This window comes from Pezoporus occidentalis, unplaced genomic scaffold (genome assembly GCF_034315485.1).
Source record: "Pezoporus occidentalis ecotype Australia unplaced genomic scaffold, CSIRO_AGI_Poc_V1 ctg213, whole genome shotgun sequence".
Lineage (NCBI taxonomy): Eukaryota > Metazoa > Chordata > Aves > Psittaciformes > Psittacidae > Pezoporus > Pezoporus occidentalis.
Genome location: NW_026913997.1, coordinates 1,521,842 through 1,538,060, shown reverse-complemented (window position 1 = coordinate 1,538,060; position 16,219 = coordinate 1,521,842). Strand labels below are relative to the sequence as shown.

At 43.1% G+C, this 16,219-nt stretch overlaps 1 long non-coding RNA gene across 1 annotated transcript in view; it reads left to right on the top strand.

Annotated features, from left to right (window-relative positions):
* Window positions 1-16,219, top strand: part of LOC134164195 (uncharacterized) — a 67,517-nt gene that overhangs the window by 8,470 nt on the left and 42,828 nt on the right. Inside the window, exon 2 of the long non-coding RNA XR_009965043.1 lies at window positions 4,179-4,253. This is a non-coding gene — a long non-coding RNA (uncharacterized LOC134164195). The remainder of the gene's footprint in view (window positions 1-4,178; window positions 4,254-16,219) is intronic.

Genomic DNA, 16,219 nt, shown 5'->3' with positions numbered 1-16,219 from the left:
TCTGCTGGCACAGCTGTAAGACATCCACCACCATCATCTATGTTGTAGTGCAGCTGCTAATTAATTGGCAGGGCTGTACAGAAGAGTTGGCTGAACACTGTATAAAGGGTGGAAATGCCAAGGTAGGACAAGGCATTTCCAGCCTTACAGAAATATAGGGAGAACAGTACAGAGATGGGGGAAAATCCACTAATCTCTTAAAGCATGAATCTCTGCCTTCCTCCTTTTAGATGACTTGACTTGGTACCTAGGCAGTGGAACTGGGAACAGCTGCAGAAGAGCAAATGTGTTGGGAGAAATAACATACAGGCAAGGTGTGTATTTTGAGCAACTAATGTTGTATTTGACAATGAGCTCTTTCATGGGAATGTCAACCACGAAGAGTACAGAGCTCAGGCTGAAAGAATTGAGTCTTATGTTTTCCATCTACATAAGGGAATGTTCCAGTCACCAGCCTCTGCAGCTGTTGCAGCTTCCACTGCATTTTGGTTCTTTCTCCACAAATCTTTTCCATGCAGTTGAATAAAAGTTGGCTGCTTCAAGTTGTAAGAGTGCCCTTGCAGCTGGGAACTGACCAATCTGGGCTCAGCTCCCCTTGCCTCAAATGCAGATGCTCTGGACAGTGTGATTACCTGTGGTGTGTATTGTCACTCATTTGGGCTACACAAGATGAGATATGATACGGTGCCTCAACATGGGCATCTAGGAGTGAAAACGCCATTTTCACCACAGATCTAAAACATAGCATGATACAAGTTACTATGAAGAAAATTAACTAGTCAAACCCAGTGTAACTGGTAAAGCCCTCTGAAAGGAGAACATGCAATTGTGAAAAGCTTGGCGGCTGTGTGCTTTTGTTTTGTGCATGCTACAGTCCAGGTGACCTGTAGGGAAGCTAGGAACCTGGCATTTGAACAGATGCACAGAACAGCTCGCTGCAGGTGGGTGCTCACCCTGGGAGCAGCTGAGCTGTCCTAGATCTTTGTAGACCAACTAATTATCCTGGGAAGAGCACCCTGCTGTAGTAGCAGCACTGTTTCAGGTCCCCAGTGGTCTTGGGTATCTGCCCTGAACTGAATTGCACAGTGCAGACATTCCCCATCTCTGCCGAGTGCAACTTGGTGGTGGAGAATGAGGCCTGGAAGTGTTCTGTATTCCTCTGTTTTAGGTAGCTGCTCATCAGTGGATGCTCAATTGTACTTGGCACTTTTAGTACAGCCACCTGGAAGTAAAGCACATAGAAGCTTTCTGTGGTCTTCCTAACGCAGGGAAGTTTCAGGTTCTTCTCGCCAAATATCAGTATGAGGCCAGAGAGCTCTGGTAATGTCACAACTGTATTAATTCACATAATTTACAAAGTATCACAACTGTGTTTGTGATTTAGAAAGAAGATGTGCCTAGAAACTATCTCTTAATTTGTGTTTATTATAATATTGTGTAAAAATTCATACTCTATTACTGCTAAATTGCTGTAATTTATTACATTATACTGGAATATATAGTACATTATATATAACAACTGGCAAAAATGTATACATGCTAGAGCTGAACCTGAACTAATCTTCATGGCTAGGAATGCCTAATTTCTGTGGGGGTTAAGATAAGAGTATAAAGCACTAAGTGATTGGCAAAAACCCAAAAGAATGTCCTTTGAGTTTGGACACCAGTGGTAGAGCTAAGATGCACCCTCCACATACTGCTTTCAAAACCCTGAGTGTTGGTCAGCACTGTGCAGAAACGCACGAGCAGGAGTTCTGCTTTCTCATTGCTAATCACACCTTGACATATTTGTAGCTTTATTTATAGTTCTTTCATATATTTGAAGTCATTAACAAGAGAACCATATCCCTGCTGAAGTTCTAGCCAGAATGTATTTTTCTCCTACACTTGTTTTGGTTTTCCTGTTCCTGTAGCACAGGCCTTCCTTAAATCTTAAGGACCAAGTGCATCAGCAAGAGAACTAGTGGTTAGACTTTACTAAAGTGTAAGCTACTCTTACCCCTGCAGACCCATAAAAAGCAGGGAACCTAAATTCATAGCTGCTCCCAAGTTAACCCTAGCACAAATCTTGCACTGAGTCAGGGAGGCAGTGAAACTTGCTCAGAGCAGGGTGGACATAATCAGCTGCACTGTGATTTCTGGGTGAGCACAGGGGCTGGGGGACGTATCTGCAGTGCAGGTGTAGCAGCATCCAGCTCAACAGCCTTTCTGGTTTAGGGAGGGGATAAGGGAAGTCAATACAGACTAAGGAGATGGTTAAAAGGACGGTAACAAACAGTGGTGACTGGTGAAGTCTCCCTGTATCCATCTTGATGATTATGAGCTAGTTCTGTATGTGGATGCTGGATGTGCTCCTTCACTCCCTCCAGCACAGGTACTCTTGGGTCACTCTGTAAGTCCTCCCACTGGGCACCTGGCTTCCTGCACAGACCTTTGGGCTGCTGTTGAACAAAGATACTTCTGTTACAAAGACAGTCCCTCCCTCCTATATTGAGGGTTCTTGGGCTTCCCCAGGAACCTGAGCTGCGGTCTTGTTTACATATCTTTTCCAAAAATCCCTGCTGCAAACTCTGTTTTGGAGTTTTCTGCTGCCCCCTTCCAATGGTGGAGAACGGGGAGGTTGTTATTAGTCCGCTTTAGCCTGTCATGGGTGTGTTGTATCCTTTAGCAACTCATAGCAGTTTCAGTACATCAGAGTGCTCCTTGCTGCAGTAACATCCATCAGACACCACCACAAGCTGGCAACAGACAGGCTCCCCTAAATGCCAGCTGGCATAGCGATACTCATGAGAAAGGCAAGACTTGCAGGTAGTGTTTCTTTAGCTTGTGGTCAGCAGTGTTTGTGTGGGACCAGCCTGGCTCTCAGGTAGGTTCACAGGCTTGGGGAGAGAGATGGGGGGAAATGGGCAACTAACCTGCTCTTCTTCTTCATGCTCCAGTTGGCCTCAGGTCCCCCATTTAGCAGAATAGGTACTCTTAATGTGATTTAAAATCAAGGGTCACAAATTACTTGCCAAGTGATTTGCCCAGATGAAGTTGCACTTTAGACTCATTCTCAAAGGTGAGCACTGGCATATTTATGATCTTCTAAGGGAGAAAACCAGAATTTAATAGAACTTGCTAAATGGAGCAAATGAGGCTACAATACACCCTCTCTCTGTTATATATTAATCTGGTGTTATTAAGTGTTAACTTAACAATGTATTGTATGGACAGCTAAAAGGGGCCAGGAAAACTCTCTGTGTTGAACATGTAAACAGCTAGGGTTTTTTATTGGAATCATTAACTGCAGTGCAGTTAAATCCTTTGTTTTCATGGCTGGTTTAAATTAAATTAGAAAAATTGTAATTTTTTAAAAGAATGTGGTAGGTTTAGTATATATCAAAAGGTTCAAAGAATGATTTGACTGTGTCTATTTAAAAGGTTTTGTAATTTTTATTTAAAATCTTATTTATTCAATTTCATCTGGTAAAAAGCTGGGATTGTCTAAAGCCAGTGGAAGCATATTTAACACATCCTTTTCAGTGACACTTAAAATGCAGTCATTTTAAGCACATGCATAAAGGTGAAGGTGCACAGAAATTGAGAATATGCTCCTGTGTCCCTGTGGGACTTAAATGGCCAATGTCCATTGAATTTCAAAATTTGGGTATGGAATGCCGTAGGTTTTCCAAGGGAGCGCCCAGCTAGTATCTGCAACTAAGAAAACAGCAGGTTTAATGATACAAAGATCATTAAACAGACACAGAGACCCGTGGCTGTTGCTCCAGACCAAACCCCAGGCACTGAGTATTTATGGATTCCCTCTCCACGTAGCTCCCATTTCCAAGAGGAGGTGTTTCCTGCTTTGTTGTAGTCTTGCTGTCCCTGAGCACTTACCATCTGTGCTTCCTGGTCAGAGCCAAGGATTTTGCCTTGGGAGCTCTAAAATTTCAGCTTGAGCTTTAGTAGGTTTTTAAAAAGCCTCTTTCAAACCCAGATGAGATGTTTGAGTTAAACTCATAAAGTGGTTCTGGCCACTCTCAGGGTTACTGTAAATCCCTGTTCCACTTCCATGTCAGCAGATGGCAGTGAGGTGGGCCAAGATGTTTTTGGGGGTGTTTGGTGTGTGTTTTTTTTCTTAGGGTTTTTTCCACCCCAAGGATAACAGGCTGCCGCTTCCTTTTCTGCTCTTTCAGGCCCCTGTTTGTTCCCAGTGAAATGGTATGGCAGTCACACTGTAGGCATCCCATTGGGCTGCCAGGCAGACTCGGGTGAATGCCAGACTTACCTAGGCTCAGCAGCTTGCAGAAAGCCCCTGAGAAGTGAAGCTCGGTGGCAGTGCAATTGCAGGATCCCTGGAACTACCCTTCTGCTTCACAGTAGTTTCAGCAGCAGTGACACAGGTCAGCACTGTCTGCTGCTGAGCTGCACTAAAAAGCTCTGTCCTCTTTCCTCTTCCCTCCTCTTTCCTCTCATTGCACTCAGATACTTGTTCCAGTTTTTACCTCCTTGCTTCATCGTTCCCCTCTCCTATGCATGCACCTGGCCATTGCTGCCTTCCCCATGTGCAGATGGGGCTGTTCAATGGCCTATGTTTGTGGAATAAGCTAATTTAAAACACACATTTGTCGCTAATATAAATGTGTTGATATTGTTCTCATGTACTTTTACGTTTAAGTTGGATCAAGTCATCCTGAGCCCCAGGAAGCATAATAACATCTGTTGGGTAGGCTGCTGCGGTTAAGGTAGAAGCTTCTAACCTGAACATGTTTCTGGCTGGGCAGTAAAATACCTCTACAGCTCTTTTTCTGTCTCATTGTTATTGGAGGTGTTTTGGGTCTAAAATGTAAGTTGGCCTAGTAAAGCACTTCCTGGAACTGATCAGACATTGGAATTATGTTGTACAGCAACCAAGGGAGCTCAGAGCATTGTTGTGGCACCTTTAAAAAAGGTGCTGGTGCAAGAGATGGCTTGTGTGCCTCTTCCAGAAGCATTGGTGTGAGTTACTTCTGTCAGGACCACCCCTATGCTCCTACAGCAGCTGCTTCTGCATGTCCTCCTAAAGCAGCTGCCAGGAGAGTAGAAAGGGTCAATGAAATTGCCTAAACAATGTAGAGATTAAAGCATTGCAAAGCTCTAAGCCTTCCTTGAAGGCGGTACACACACAGTTTGTATTTGCCAGAGTATGAAAATACAGTGTGTCTCAGTAGGAGATGGTAGGACAGACTCCATAGTGCTTTCCTCCTGTGCTGGAGGAGGATGTGGAAGCATTAATGACTTTGAGCTCAGGCAGGCCCTGATTCCCTGCAACAGAAGCTTGCAAGCAAAGCCTTGTGCATGCCCTCACTGTCAAATATGAACTTTCCTTGGACATCTTGGTGTCCAGGGCCCTCAGTAAGGTTGGTTTCCTCTTGCCTCAGACACAGCAAATGAAACTGTGGTAAACAAGGAGCAGGCATATAGAAGGCTCTTGGGAGACTTGCAAAACCAGAAGGAGTCAAAAGTTGACATATTTGAGCTTAGGAACACTTTTATTTCCTGATGCACCTTTGCCCCTTTAGTTCTCACTTTGGTTCCTGAAGCTAGCTCTAAAATTGGTGGAAGAAAATATGTGATGGTAGTAATGTTCTGCTTTTTAATTTTATTTATAAGAGGAGCAGCAAGGTACTACAGAACTATATTTCTGTGACTTGTGCACTTCTCAGTGCTAGAATTGGCTTTCACTCTGTTACGCAATAACCTAAATATTTGTAAATATGCTTCTTTCCTGATAGTGTATGCAAAAGCCTTTGCTGGTCTGCAGAGGGGGGGAGAATTCAAAAAAATACTTCACCATTTACTACTTTATGCACAGACAGGCAATTTCCTGCCCTTTACAGCTCTCTCCAAACCATATATAGAAGTATTTTGTGGAGCCAAACCAAATGCACCCCTGTGGAGTCTACATACTCAGAACCTCTCCGTTAACTTCTCTTCTGTCATAGGTCTTGGTGGAAGTTCTTGCCTAGAAAAGTTTTTGATGGGCATGGGCACCAAGACAAAAATCTTTTATGATTTAAATTATGAGATTTTGGGGTTTGGTTTTGTTTTGTTTTGGGGTTTTTTTTGCTATAGACTTACAGAGCCGTCTATCAGATAAATGAGCAAAGTGAGAATTGGTAGGCAAATGCTCAACTGATACGAATCAAAGCAATGCATTGCAGCAAATCCTGTCTGCTGTGCTCTCCTTGTCACTTCTTGCCCAGCGATTGAAGTTTTCTTCTTTTCTGTGTGACTTGCAAACTTTGTCAGTGAATCACATGGATGTGAGGGGGTAACGCTCTGCCTCTGGACCACAGCAGGTGTGAGGTTCCTTCAGGACTGGTGCTCAGCAGGCCAGCTAAGTGCCATAGTCCTGTGCTGCACCTCTCCTCTCTGTTCATGGCCTTAAGTGTGGGCTGAGACCAATTGGCTGACTTAAGGATTGGGCAGCTGCTTCCATCCAGCAAAGCCCTGGAAGGGTAGGGTGCCTGTTTCATGGTGTTTGCAATCCTCCAGCACCACGCAAGGCTAAATTCTCCTCCTATGCACTCAGAATGTCCACAGAGTTAATCCCAACCTACAGTTATGCTGGAAAACTCTGACCCCTACAACTAATTTTCAATTGTAATCCTAAAAGAAGAATAGTTGGCTAGTTTGGTTTTTCTGCCCGTGCTTAAGTGCATTTTGCTTTCATTACGGGGTGTCAAGTTGTTAATATTTATGGAGTACACAAAAGAATGAAAATTCTGTTTCGTGTTCAATCTGACATCTTTTGGCACCACAGCCCTCTAGTCATGGTAGTAGTTCTGTTTCAATTCGGCAGTGCTCTTTCAAGATGAAGTCCTTTAAAGTGTGGTTTGGCTCCGAGGAGGGCATCTATGCAAATAGTATTCAATGAGGTTGTCTTTATTGTCTCAAATATTAATAATTTCCAGATCAAATGCAGTTTGCCTTGAGTTTGTTTTCTTGTTTTCTTCCTGTTCTGTCAACTTGGTTAAATGTATCATGATGCTTCTAGAACAGAATCATCGAATAGCATGCTTTTAAAGCCAACCTGCTTATTTCCTTGGCAAACGTCACCCTGCATGGTGAGGGTCTGCAGACCTCCTCCAGCTCAGGTACCCCTTCCACTCCTCAGCCATACAGGACTGGGAGCGGGACCTTCCATGGGCCTGCACAGCCACAGCTTGGCCTGGGTTGGTGTGGGTGCAAAGCACAGGCAGTTATATGTGTGGGATCAGAGGTCAGTGAGTAACCAGTTGCCTCCAGCTAATTCTTGTTGCTGCAAGGGTAAAAGGAATTTAAAAAGTGCGAGTGTTAAAACAGTCCTATGCAGAAGGAGAAAAAAGTGGCTCCTGGGAGCTGTACCAGGGGCATGTGCTTCTCCAAGTGAGTGTACTCGGGCTCCAGAGCCACGTTTGCAGGGATGCAGGGTACTGTGCTTCTGTGAGCCTGTGGTGGAACAGTGCTTTGCCTTGCTCTTGTGTCTGACTGCACATCGGCACTTGTCCAGATCTGCTCTGCCCAAACCAAGCTTACAAGGTTCTTGTAAGCTGGGGGATGATGTCATTGCTGGCAGCATGCCGAAATGCCCGCCCTTGAGGTCTTCTCTGCAGCGAGCAGCACAGCCATGCATGCTAACCTGAGTGAAGTGATACTGCCTCGGAGGCTCTTGGGTCAGTGGAGCTGCCTCTTGCGGAAACAAAAATGACAAAAGTCACCTTAATACTGCCTTAACTGTGTGAGTTTTATGGCTTGGCAGCAAGAATAAACAAAAAAGGTCAACAAAATTCTCCAGAAAGCTGGGGGGAAGGAGGGATTATTACTGAAAAAGGTGTTTAATTCTCTTGTGGAAACAACCTTAGATCTTCAGAAAGTTAAGGAACATCAAATAGTGCAAACTGTGTGCCTGCAAGCACAGGTATAATGTCTATGTTTGTTAGAGAACATACATTTACTTATAAGCTGCTGGCTCATTAGCATGCATAATTTGTAATGTATGCTTTGCATGCAGTGCTGAATCTATGGAAAATAACAAGGATGCACCATGAAGAAATGTTGCCTCTTAAAGTATTTTATAAATTTAATATAAGTGTTGAAATCACAATTGTCTGGAAAACCTTCTTCCAATACGTGCCCTATATTCCCTGCCAAGATTTCATTCATGATTTGGTATACTAGCTAAGGCATACATTGCACATCCGCAAGTCACTAATATTCATTTGGACCAAATCTCTCCTGGAATAAAGCCCTTTAGGATAGAATGATAAATCCCTAAGAGTACATGCTAGATAGTTTCAAATTCTTACTAATTTTTTTTTTAATAGTTCATAACTGTACTGTATTCTACTATTGTTCAAATACTGTCATCTTAATAGATTTCTTAGGCTTTATGTATGAGGAAAGAAACACATGCATTATTAGTAGGAAATAGCCACAAATACAAAAGAAATAACAACCTTTGTGCCAGAGGCTTGGGTCATCAGTCACTTAGATAACCACTTGTTATTGCCAGTGACCCTGTAAGTGCTGACATTAACATTAAATGTCCTCTATGGAGTATGCTCTGACACACTCCATGGTAGCATTTAATGCACTCTACACCAGCCGAGTGGGATGTAACATAAAAGTTAATTTGAAAACTTTCACGTTTTCTGGCATATTTCAAAGTCCATCTAGACACTTTACCTGGCGTTGTGGTGCCAAAGGATTGTGCCCTTTGATCCAGAGGAAGCCAAGCTTAGCTTCTGCTGTGCTCGGCTCCTGCTGCAGTCTGTGTGAGCTGTCAATGGCTGTGACTAACATCCAGGAAAATCTTGGGTCTTGGTTTAACTCAGTAGAAGATCCTGGTTTAATACTTGTGCTGAAGTGTTACAGGATGATTACACAGCTTTATTGTCTCTCTGCATTTTAATGACAAAAGGAAAAAGCAGTCTAGAAGGGCCTGTCCCCTAACATGCAGACAGAATGCCCATCTTTCCCCCTACCCCTCAACAAAAAGTATAACAAATTTATTTATTTATTCTTCTGCTTTCTGACTTTTGATATTAAAACTGTCTGTAAGTGTGATAAGTGCTTGGTTTGCTGCCTGGGAATGGTTATAGTTTGAGGGGAGCCTAGAGGACACTTTATGAGCTATTAAGTAACTCATTAACTAGGAGGCTACGTACTTCACACAGAGACCCAATTAGGCTGGTGTGTCTTCTGATACAGTGTACCGGAGTTTAAAGATGGAGAAAATAAATGTTCACCTGATTGTGCAAGTTCTCCTCTCTCCTCCTACAGACAGCATGTCTTTTTAAATGGCAGAGACACAGTTGGCCTTTGCTGCTGGACCTTTCCCAGAAAGAACACCTATTTCTTGTATCACTGGCATCAGTGCTAGGTAAAGTTTTCTGTGGAAGCGGAAGATATATTAGAAACTGGGATTGTTCTTTTACTACAGCATTTATACATTCAGACCTAATGATTAAGCTAATTTCATCAGTCACTGGTGGTTCATACCTTTACCCTGGAGTTCCTGGGTCAGCTGTAGAACATGTCACTGCTGTACTCCTACACCCCCATTTCCTGTTATCTCAGCAACTTTCAGTTGCAAGTATAGTTTAGGAAAGAACTATTACAGATAGGGTATATTTACAGAGAAACTGAGGCACAAGTATTGCCTCTATTGCCTCAGGGTGTTTCTAAGCTGCAGCTTACATATAGCCACATTAGCTACAGGAGCTCATTAGCTTCTTGGCACACCTAACACAGTGACAGCACATTCATGTGACAGCACAGACAGCAGCACGGTAATCTAAATAGAGCCATTGCCTCTTTTTTGTTGTGGAAGGCTGCGCCCACTGGATTGGAGCTGCCAGTGGCAAGCAAAACCGCTTGATTGCATACTCTGCTATCTTCAATCCAGAGGTCTTGTAGAAGTATTGGTAGCATCTCCTTTAAGACTTCCCTTTTTCATTTGCCACATTAGAGACCCCTTGCTACTCCTGTGCTCAAGCCAACCAGTCCCAATGGCACAGGAATAACTGTAAGTTCAAAGCCAGAGGACCAGAAACAACAGAAGTGTGGAGTGAATAGCCATGTCAGGCTAGGGTGAGCTGCCAGAAGAGGTACGCAAAATCCTTTGCCCCATATTATTCAAAGAGTGGCATGCACTTTTCTTACAGAAAATAAAAGATGAGCATTATTTTATGGGTCAAGTGAGAACAAGAAAAACCCCAGATACAGTGCACTAAATGAGTACTGTGTGAAGCCACGTCAGCATCTGAGCTGTACCCTAAGGTGCTGCTTCTGCTGTCTGTGGTAACTCACTGCCTTCAATCCCTGCCATTGCCCTTCACAGCTGCAGTCACAGCTGCCAGTGGGTCCGGGCAGAAGGAAGCTAGTGGCTGTATGCTAGCAGGGAGAGCTGACTGGCCACAACTGGGTAGGAAGTGCAGGCTGTATTCAACTAACAGAGCTGTCAGGCAAAGATGCAGTGGCTTGAGTTGGGGCAGGGAGGCATTTAGCCCCTGAGGAGTATGGCAACTTGGGGACAAAACAAGCTAGATCTGTTCCCTGGCTCAGCACCCTTGTTTGAGAGGGAGCCATTTTGATTAGGAGCTGCTCTGCCTCTGCTGCTCATAGTGCCAGTTCCTGTGATGTGTTTGGCATGACGCTAGAAGGTAAACCATGGGCTATGTGGCTCCAGCACATTAAATATGCAGTAATGTCTATTTTGCCAATCGCTTGAAGAGGGAATGGGCATAGGAGAGGATGCTCACTGCAGCACTCATAGTGCTGGTATCTCAGCTTTTGAGATCAGCAAGGAGGAGAAGAAACCATGGAAATTGTGCAGGACAGACTGCAGGTCAGCTGGGTAGCACTGTTAACCTCTTTGTGTCACAAACAGTGTGTGTTCTCAGCATCAAAAGATTGGGCACATCTTTAGGGAAAAATCTTGATTACAATGGTGTCTGTAAGCTAAGTAAGTTCTCCCATCATTGCAAATGGAGAAAACGGCCCATATGTGTGTGTAGAGATGGAGAATTAGTTCAAGACCCAGTTGGTTTTGAGGCTTTTAATTTATTATTTCTACCTTTCAAAAAACCCATAAAATTTAGGATAATAATATGTAGGTGTTAAGCCCCACTTCCTTGTAGATTGTCATGATTAGTAGGAAGTGCAGACAGGAAGGAAAATAATGTGCAATATAATTTCATGGTCAGTGTAGGCCATTGCAGACATTGTCTTGATGGACTGGCATCCTACTTGCACCCACAAACAATAGTGATGCCTTTATTAGCATCCTTACTGCTTGTGGATGGCTTCTTGTTTTCAAAAGTGTCTAAGGTAGCACAGAAGTTTGTGCAGTAAAACAAGTAAACCAAAAGGCATGGTTTTCATTCCCCTCCTGGGCAAAATGTCACTACAGGCAAGCAAAGCATGTTCTGGAAAAATCTGGAAGGGAGATGTCAGCTTTCAGTGTGTCCAAAGCAGATCTGGGATCCCCCAAACCATTGTATATATGTGGTTTGGTTGGAAATCTCCTCTATGCTACTAGATTTGTGGGGTCTCAGCATAGTCACAGTCTTTTGGTGAAGCAAGAGAAAAGAAGCTGCCCAAATTACCCTGCAAATACCAGGAAATTCACTATATCTTTTATTCAGCCTACTTTGAGTCTTGGATTTCCTAATCCAGTTGAATTTTTTATGATGGGTACTGCATGCAGTGTACAAAAATTATGGTTATACGGCAAAGCTGTTTATTTTACATCATAATGTCGAAAACCATTCTCAGTTGGTAATATCAATATTTTTAAGCCCAGCTATTGTTAAACTAAAATTCAAGCCCACCAAAACGTAGTTTTAAGAATTATAGGCTTTAGAGGAGAAGCCCCTCAAAATGCCTCCTGGTCTCTTGTTTTCATGTGCACTGGCTTCTGTTTTAAGCACTCTCCCTACCCCTCCAGTAACTGGGACACCTTATCAGTATGTGGTTTAAAGAAGTGCAAGTTAAAATTGAGTGAAGGAGGAAAATATACTTGGCATTTCAGAAAATTAATTGCTTGAAGTCAACTAGAAGGTAAGGAAGAGGAAGAAAGTGTGATGGGCTCTTAGGAAAGACTGTGGCTGGCTTCAGTGGCCATTCTTCAAGTGTTTGCTCTAAACATATTTTTAGTGCCTCTGATCAAACACATTTATGTGTGTGTCCACCATTAGGGCTGGAAACAGATACAAAATCCCAGACACATTTTGCTGAACTAAATTATGACAGTGGTTATCTACACAGACATACTCTTTATAAAAGTATCTGTAGATATATATACTTTATATATGTAGAAAGATATGTTTAAATGAATGCTATGCTTAAGAAAGTTGGCATAGGTTATGTTAGAGCAGCCTTTTAGGCAGACTTCTCTAATGACATGTTTGTATAAGCTGCGGGGCACATCAAGAAGCTCCTTACCTCAAAAGCTCAAGCTTGCAAGTAGGTACTTCAAGCTGCAGAGCAAGCACAAGAAATGAATAGCAAATTAAACATGTCATATATGGCAGATCTAACACACTTCAGAGGTGGCATTTCTCTAGGTGCCACCACACTCCTGGCTGGTGCTGCTTAGGCTATGACTTAACACAGTGCTTTCAGTGATGTATCTCCCAGTACACTTGGCTAAATGGGGTTTGGTTTTAATAACATACGTAAATGTATGTGACACATGCAGGATGAAGATCACCAGCTGTTCAGCAGATAGAACAGAAATATCTTAAGGGACAGACTGTAGAACTGGAATAAAATAGGTAAAATTGCTGTGGTGAAACACAAGTCTCCAATTGCCTACACATGATGAGAAGCCATTTCGCAGACTGAGAGGTGTGCTAGGAGCAGGCTATGGCCCTTAATGCTGTCTCTGACTCTTCACTTGTGGTCTGCTGAGCATGTCTGCTCTGTGCTGAAGCAACCAGCTTTGCCCTGTGATAACCTGTTTGGTGGACTACCTCCCAGTCACTCTCATGGCAACAAGAGGCTGGAGGTCTACCAGCAACTCAGTGAGCTACTCTGACCTTTGACTATTGGTGGTGAGGAGCCAAATTTCCTGGCTGGCAGGAGGTATAAGTGTTTAAAAATTAAAGTTCATTTGTAATTGAATTGAAAAATTAAAATCTCAGCATCTTATGTGAAGTAAATCAGGGGAAATGTTGATCATTTCCCTAGAAATTGTTCTATTAGATTTAATGTTAAATGTAATAGTCATATTAAATAGAAAATGCATGGCTGCGAAGGGTCAATATAAATATTTCCTGTAGCATTAACTATATGATATGATTGCAATGGAATGTTTGGACTATTTTCCCCACTACAGTTTTATCATAATCGACATGTTTCCCTAAATGTTTTGGTATGAACAAAATGGCATCGATCTTTTCAAAGAAAAACTGTTTTAGTCAGTGCTTTTCCAGGCAGCTGTGACATACAGGGTGGAAATCAGGCTGACCTTGTCCCTTCCAACACCCTGCAAGCAGCTCTTCTTTTGGGCTGCTCTTCCAGAGTAGAATCTTTGATAATGCTGGGGACATGTACTCCATGGGTGGTTGGATTGAATCAAGTGGTGCCATGAAAGGAATCTGGGTCTTCTTAGGAAGAGAAAGTGTTTTCACTAAGGACAGGAGAACAGCAGAAAGAGGAGATGGTAGAGCCAGCTCCTCACAGACACTCACGTTGGTTTTTTTGTTGGTTTTTTTTTTTGAGCTAAATCAATGGGAGTGAGGCTCTGGAGACCTGCAGGGATCCATCCCTCAGCATGTTGCAGTCTTGGATGGCTGTGTCAGGGCTAGCCCAGGCAGGCAGGGATGGGGTTGTAAACCCTGCTGGAAAACACTGGACAGTGTTTCAAAATTGCCCAGGTGCCAGCTTGTCTTTAGCTCAGGCTGCTGGGTCCAAGTTGTTGCGATAGGGTGGGCTGGTCCTCCCTCAGCAGTCACTGTAGCAGCTTTGCAGCCCGGGCTCTGTGCTGGGGCTTGATGGGGTCTCGCAGGTACCCCAGAGCCCTCTTCCACCTGCCTGCCTCTTCCCTGTACAACTCAGGGTTGCTGTCCCTGCATATCTCTGGCTGTTGACACCCTACCATAGATGGAGGCTTACTTGTTATCTTTGAGTCCTGCCCACCTCCCAGGCAGCCTCTGGGCTGGCTCACATCTGTGCTTATCCTAGCAAGGATAAGATCTGTGTGCTGAAGCAGCCACTGTAGAATGAGGTACAAGCAAAGCTGATTTGTACGTTTATGGTGGGTGTAATAATTTTCCACTTCTCCAAAGAGGTAAAGCCTTTCCTACTGCTTTTGCTGTACGTGTGTGGTGGAATAAGCATCTGTTGGGCAGTTCTAATTTGCAAGTGGGGGCAATTACCCGTGGCACAGGTGTGTTATCCTCTAAAAGATTTTATGTCTTTCAAATGTGGACATGTCTGCAAATAATTTGAGGCACTGCTATTTTATAGCCTTACACTCTATGGAGGATAATTACTGAGCTTTTTTCTTCACCTTACTGTATCTTTGTTTTATTCACCAGAGGAAAACTCCCACTTATGTCCCTCCCATTTGCCACATTAAAACTCTTTGAAGTGGAAATACAAGTCACAATAAGTTTATTGTTAAAGTAAATTACCACTGAATGAGAACACAGTGTATGTTTATAAGCCAATCCGTGTTGGAGAATGAGCCATTAAATACCAGTAGTTTGGCTCCTGTCTTTGTGGTTCACATGCTTGTGTGAGGGTTTGATAAGAATCACTGGGAGAATGCACTGACCATCTCCTGCAAACAAAACACTTTCTTTTGACCTTTCTGTCTGCAAAATACAGAACCTTTAGGGATCTGTTTCATTTCATTGCAGACTGCATCTGCAGATGATTGGAAACATACCTACAAGTCCCAGGATGCTCAGATCCGAAGTCTTGGAAGTTCAGTTCTACATCAAACCCTTTGAAGTTCATTCCCATCTCTGCAAGTGACTGATGGAAATGACTGAGCATCTGAAACTTGTTAAGAACCTAATCCAAGGACTCCCATTTAGTTTAGTGGCTTTTGGATTTAGGCCATTGAAGTGGGCTCTCCTGAAAGAAGGGACATTCATTTTCCGTTTCAGTTTTACTCCATTACTGATTGTTAAGGAATTGGAAATGGTCAGACAAAATCTAACAAAATTTTATTTTGTACATTCATTTAAATGTAGATTAAGTGATGCCTAAAACGAGGCAAGAATAACAAGAAATTTGGGAGCCTCAGAATTCCAGAGGAAATCGAGACCCTTGAAATTTGGGCTGACTCCAGGGCTAGTTTGAGACCTGACCTTTTTCTGGGTTCTGAGGCTCATCCCGTTCTTGAATATTGGTAGTAAGTTTGCCTTAAGCGAGACAGAGGGAACATGAAATGCAACTGCTAACTCCATGCTTTCTGGCCCAGGCTCCCCTTGGTTTGGGGTGGCTTTAGATTGTGCTGTTGGTATAGAGCATTCGGCAGAGCTCGATATAGGAAACATCTCCTTATCACAGGGCATTCTGAGATCACTCAACTTCCCCATAATCTCTGATGTGGACTTGAACAAATTCTCATTGCCTGCTGTACCTGGCTCAGGAGTGAGCAGTGCTTGGGGTAGCTGACCTGACTTAGTGTTCTGGCATGCAAAAAGCAATGCCAGGATTGGGTGAGCAGAGAGGCTTCTTAAAATGGCCTTGTGAGAGCATCTGCAGTGAGAGCTTAGGAAAAATCTGTCAACTTTACCACCTCTTTCCATGGGTTGTTTAAAACTGACAAATAAAAACTGCAGAGTTTGTCTTTTCTGCTGGTTTAGTCTTTCTGAGCTCTCAGATGTGTGCAGCCTCTCTCGGTATGGCTATTACACACAGGATGAAAGAAATCTGGCTTTGCTCAGCAGACCTCTGGTTGGTGTGAAAGAACAGCTTTCTAATTTTTAACAGTTTTCCCTGGGGTGGTACATTGGAAATGATGTGAACATGAAGTCCTCTTAAAATAATACTGTAAATTTGCTTGTCAAAATAGAAGAATACATGGATCTGACTGGAGAAAAAAAATAAAATCCATCGCACTATTTATGTCTGAAGAAAACAAACCTTCTGAAGTGAAATATTGAGTTGCTGGGGTCAGTGATGAAACTAACACTTAGAGATAATGTATGTGATTCTCCCCTTGGGCTAGGAAAGCATCAGCCCACTTGGT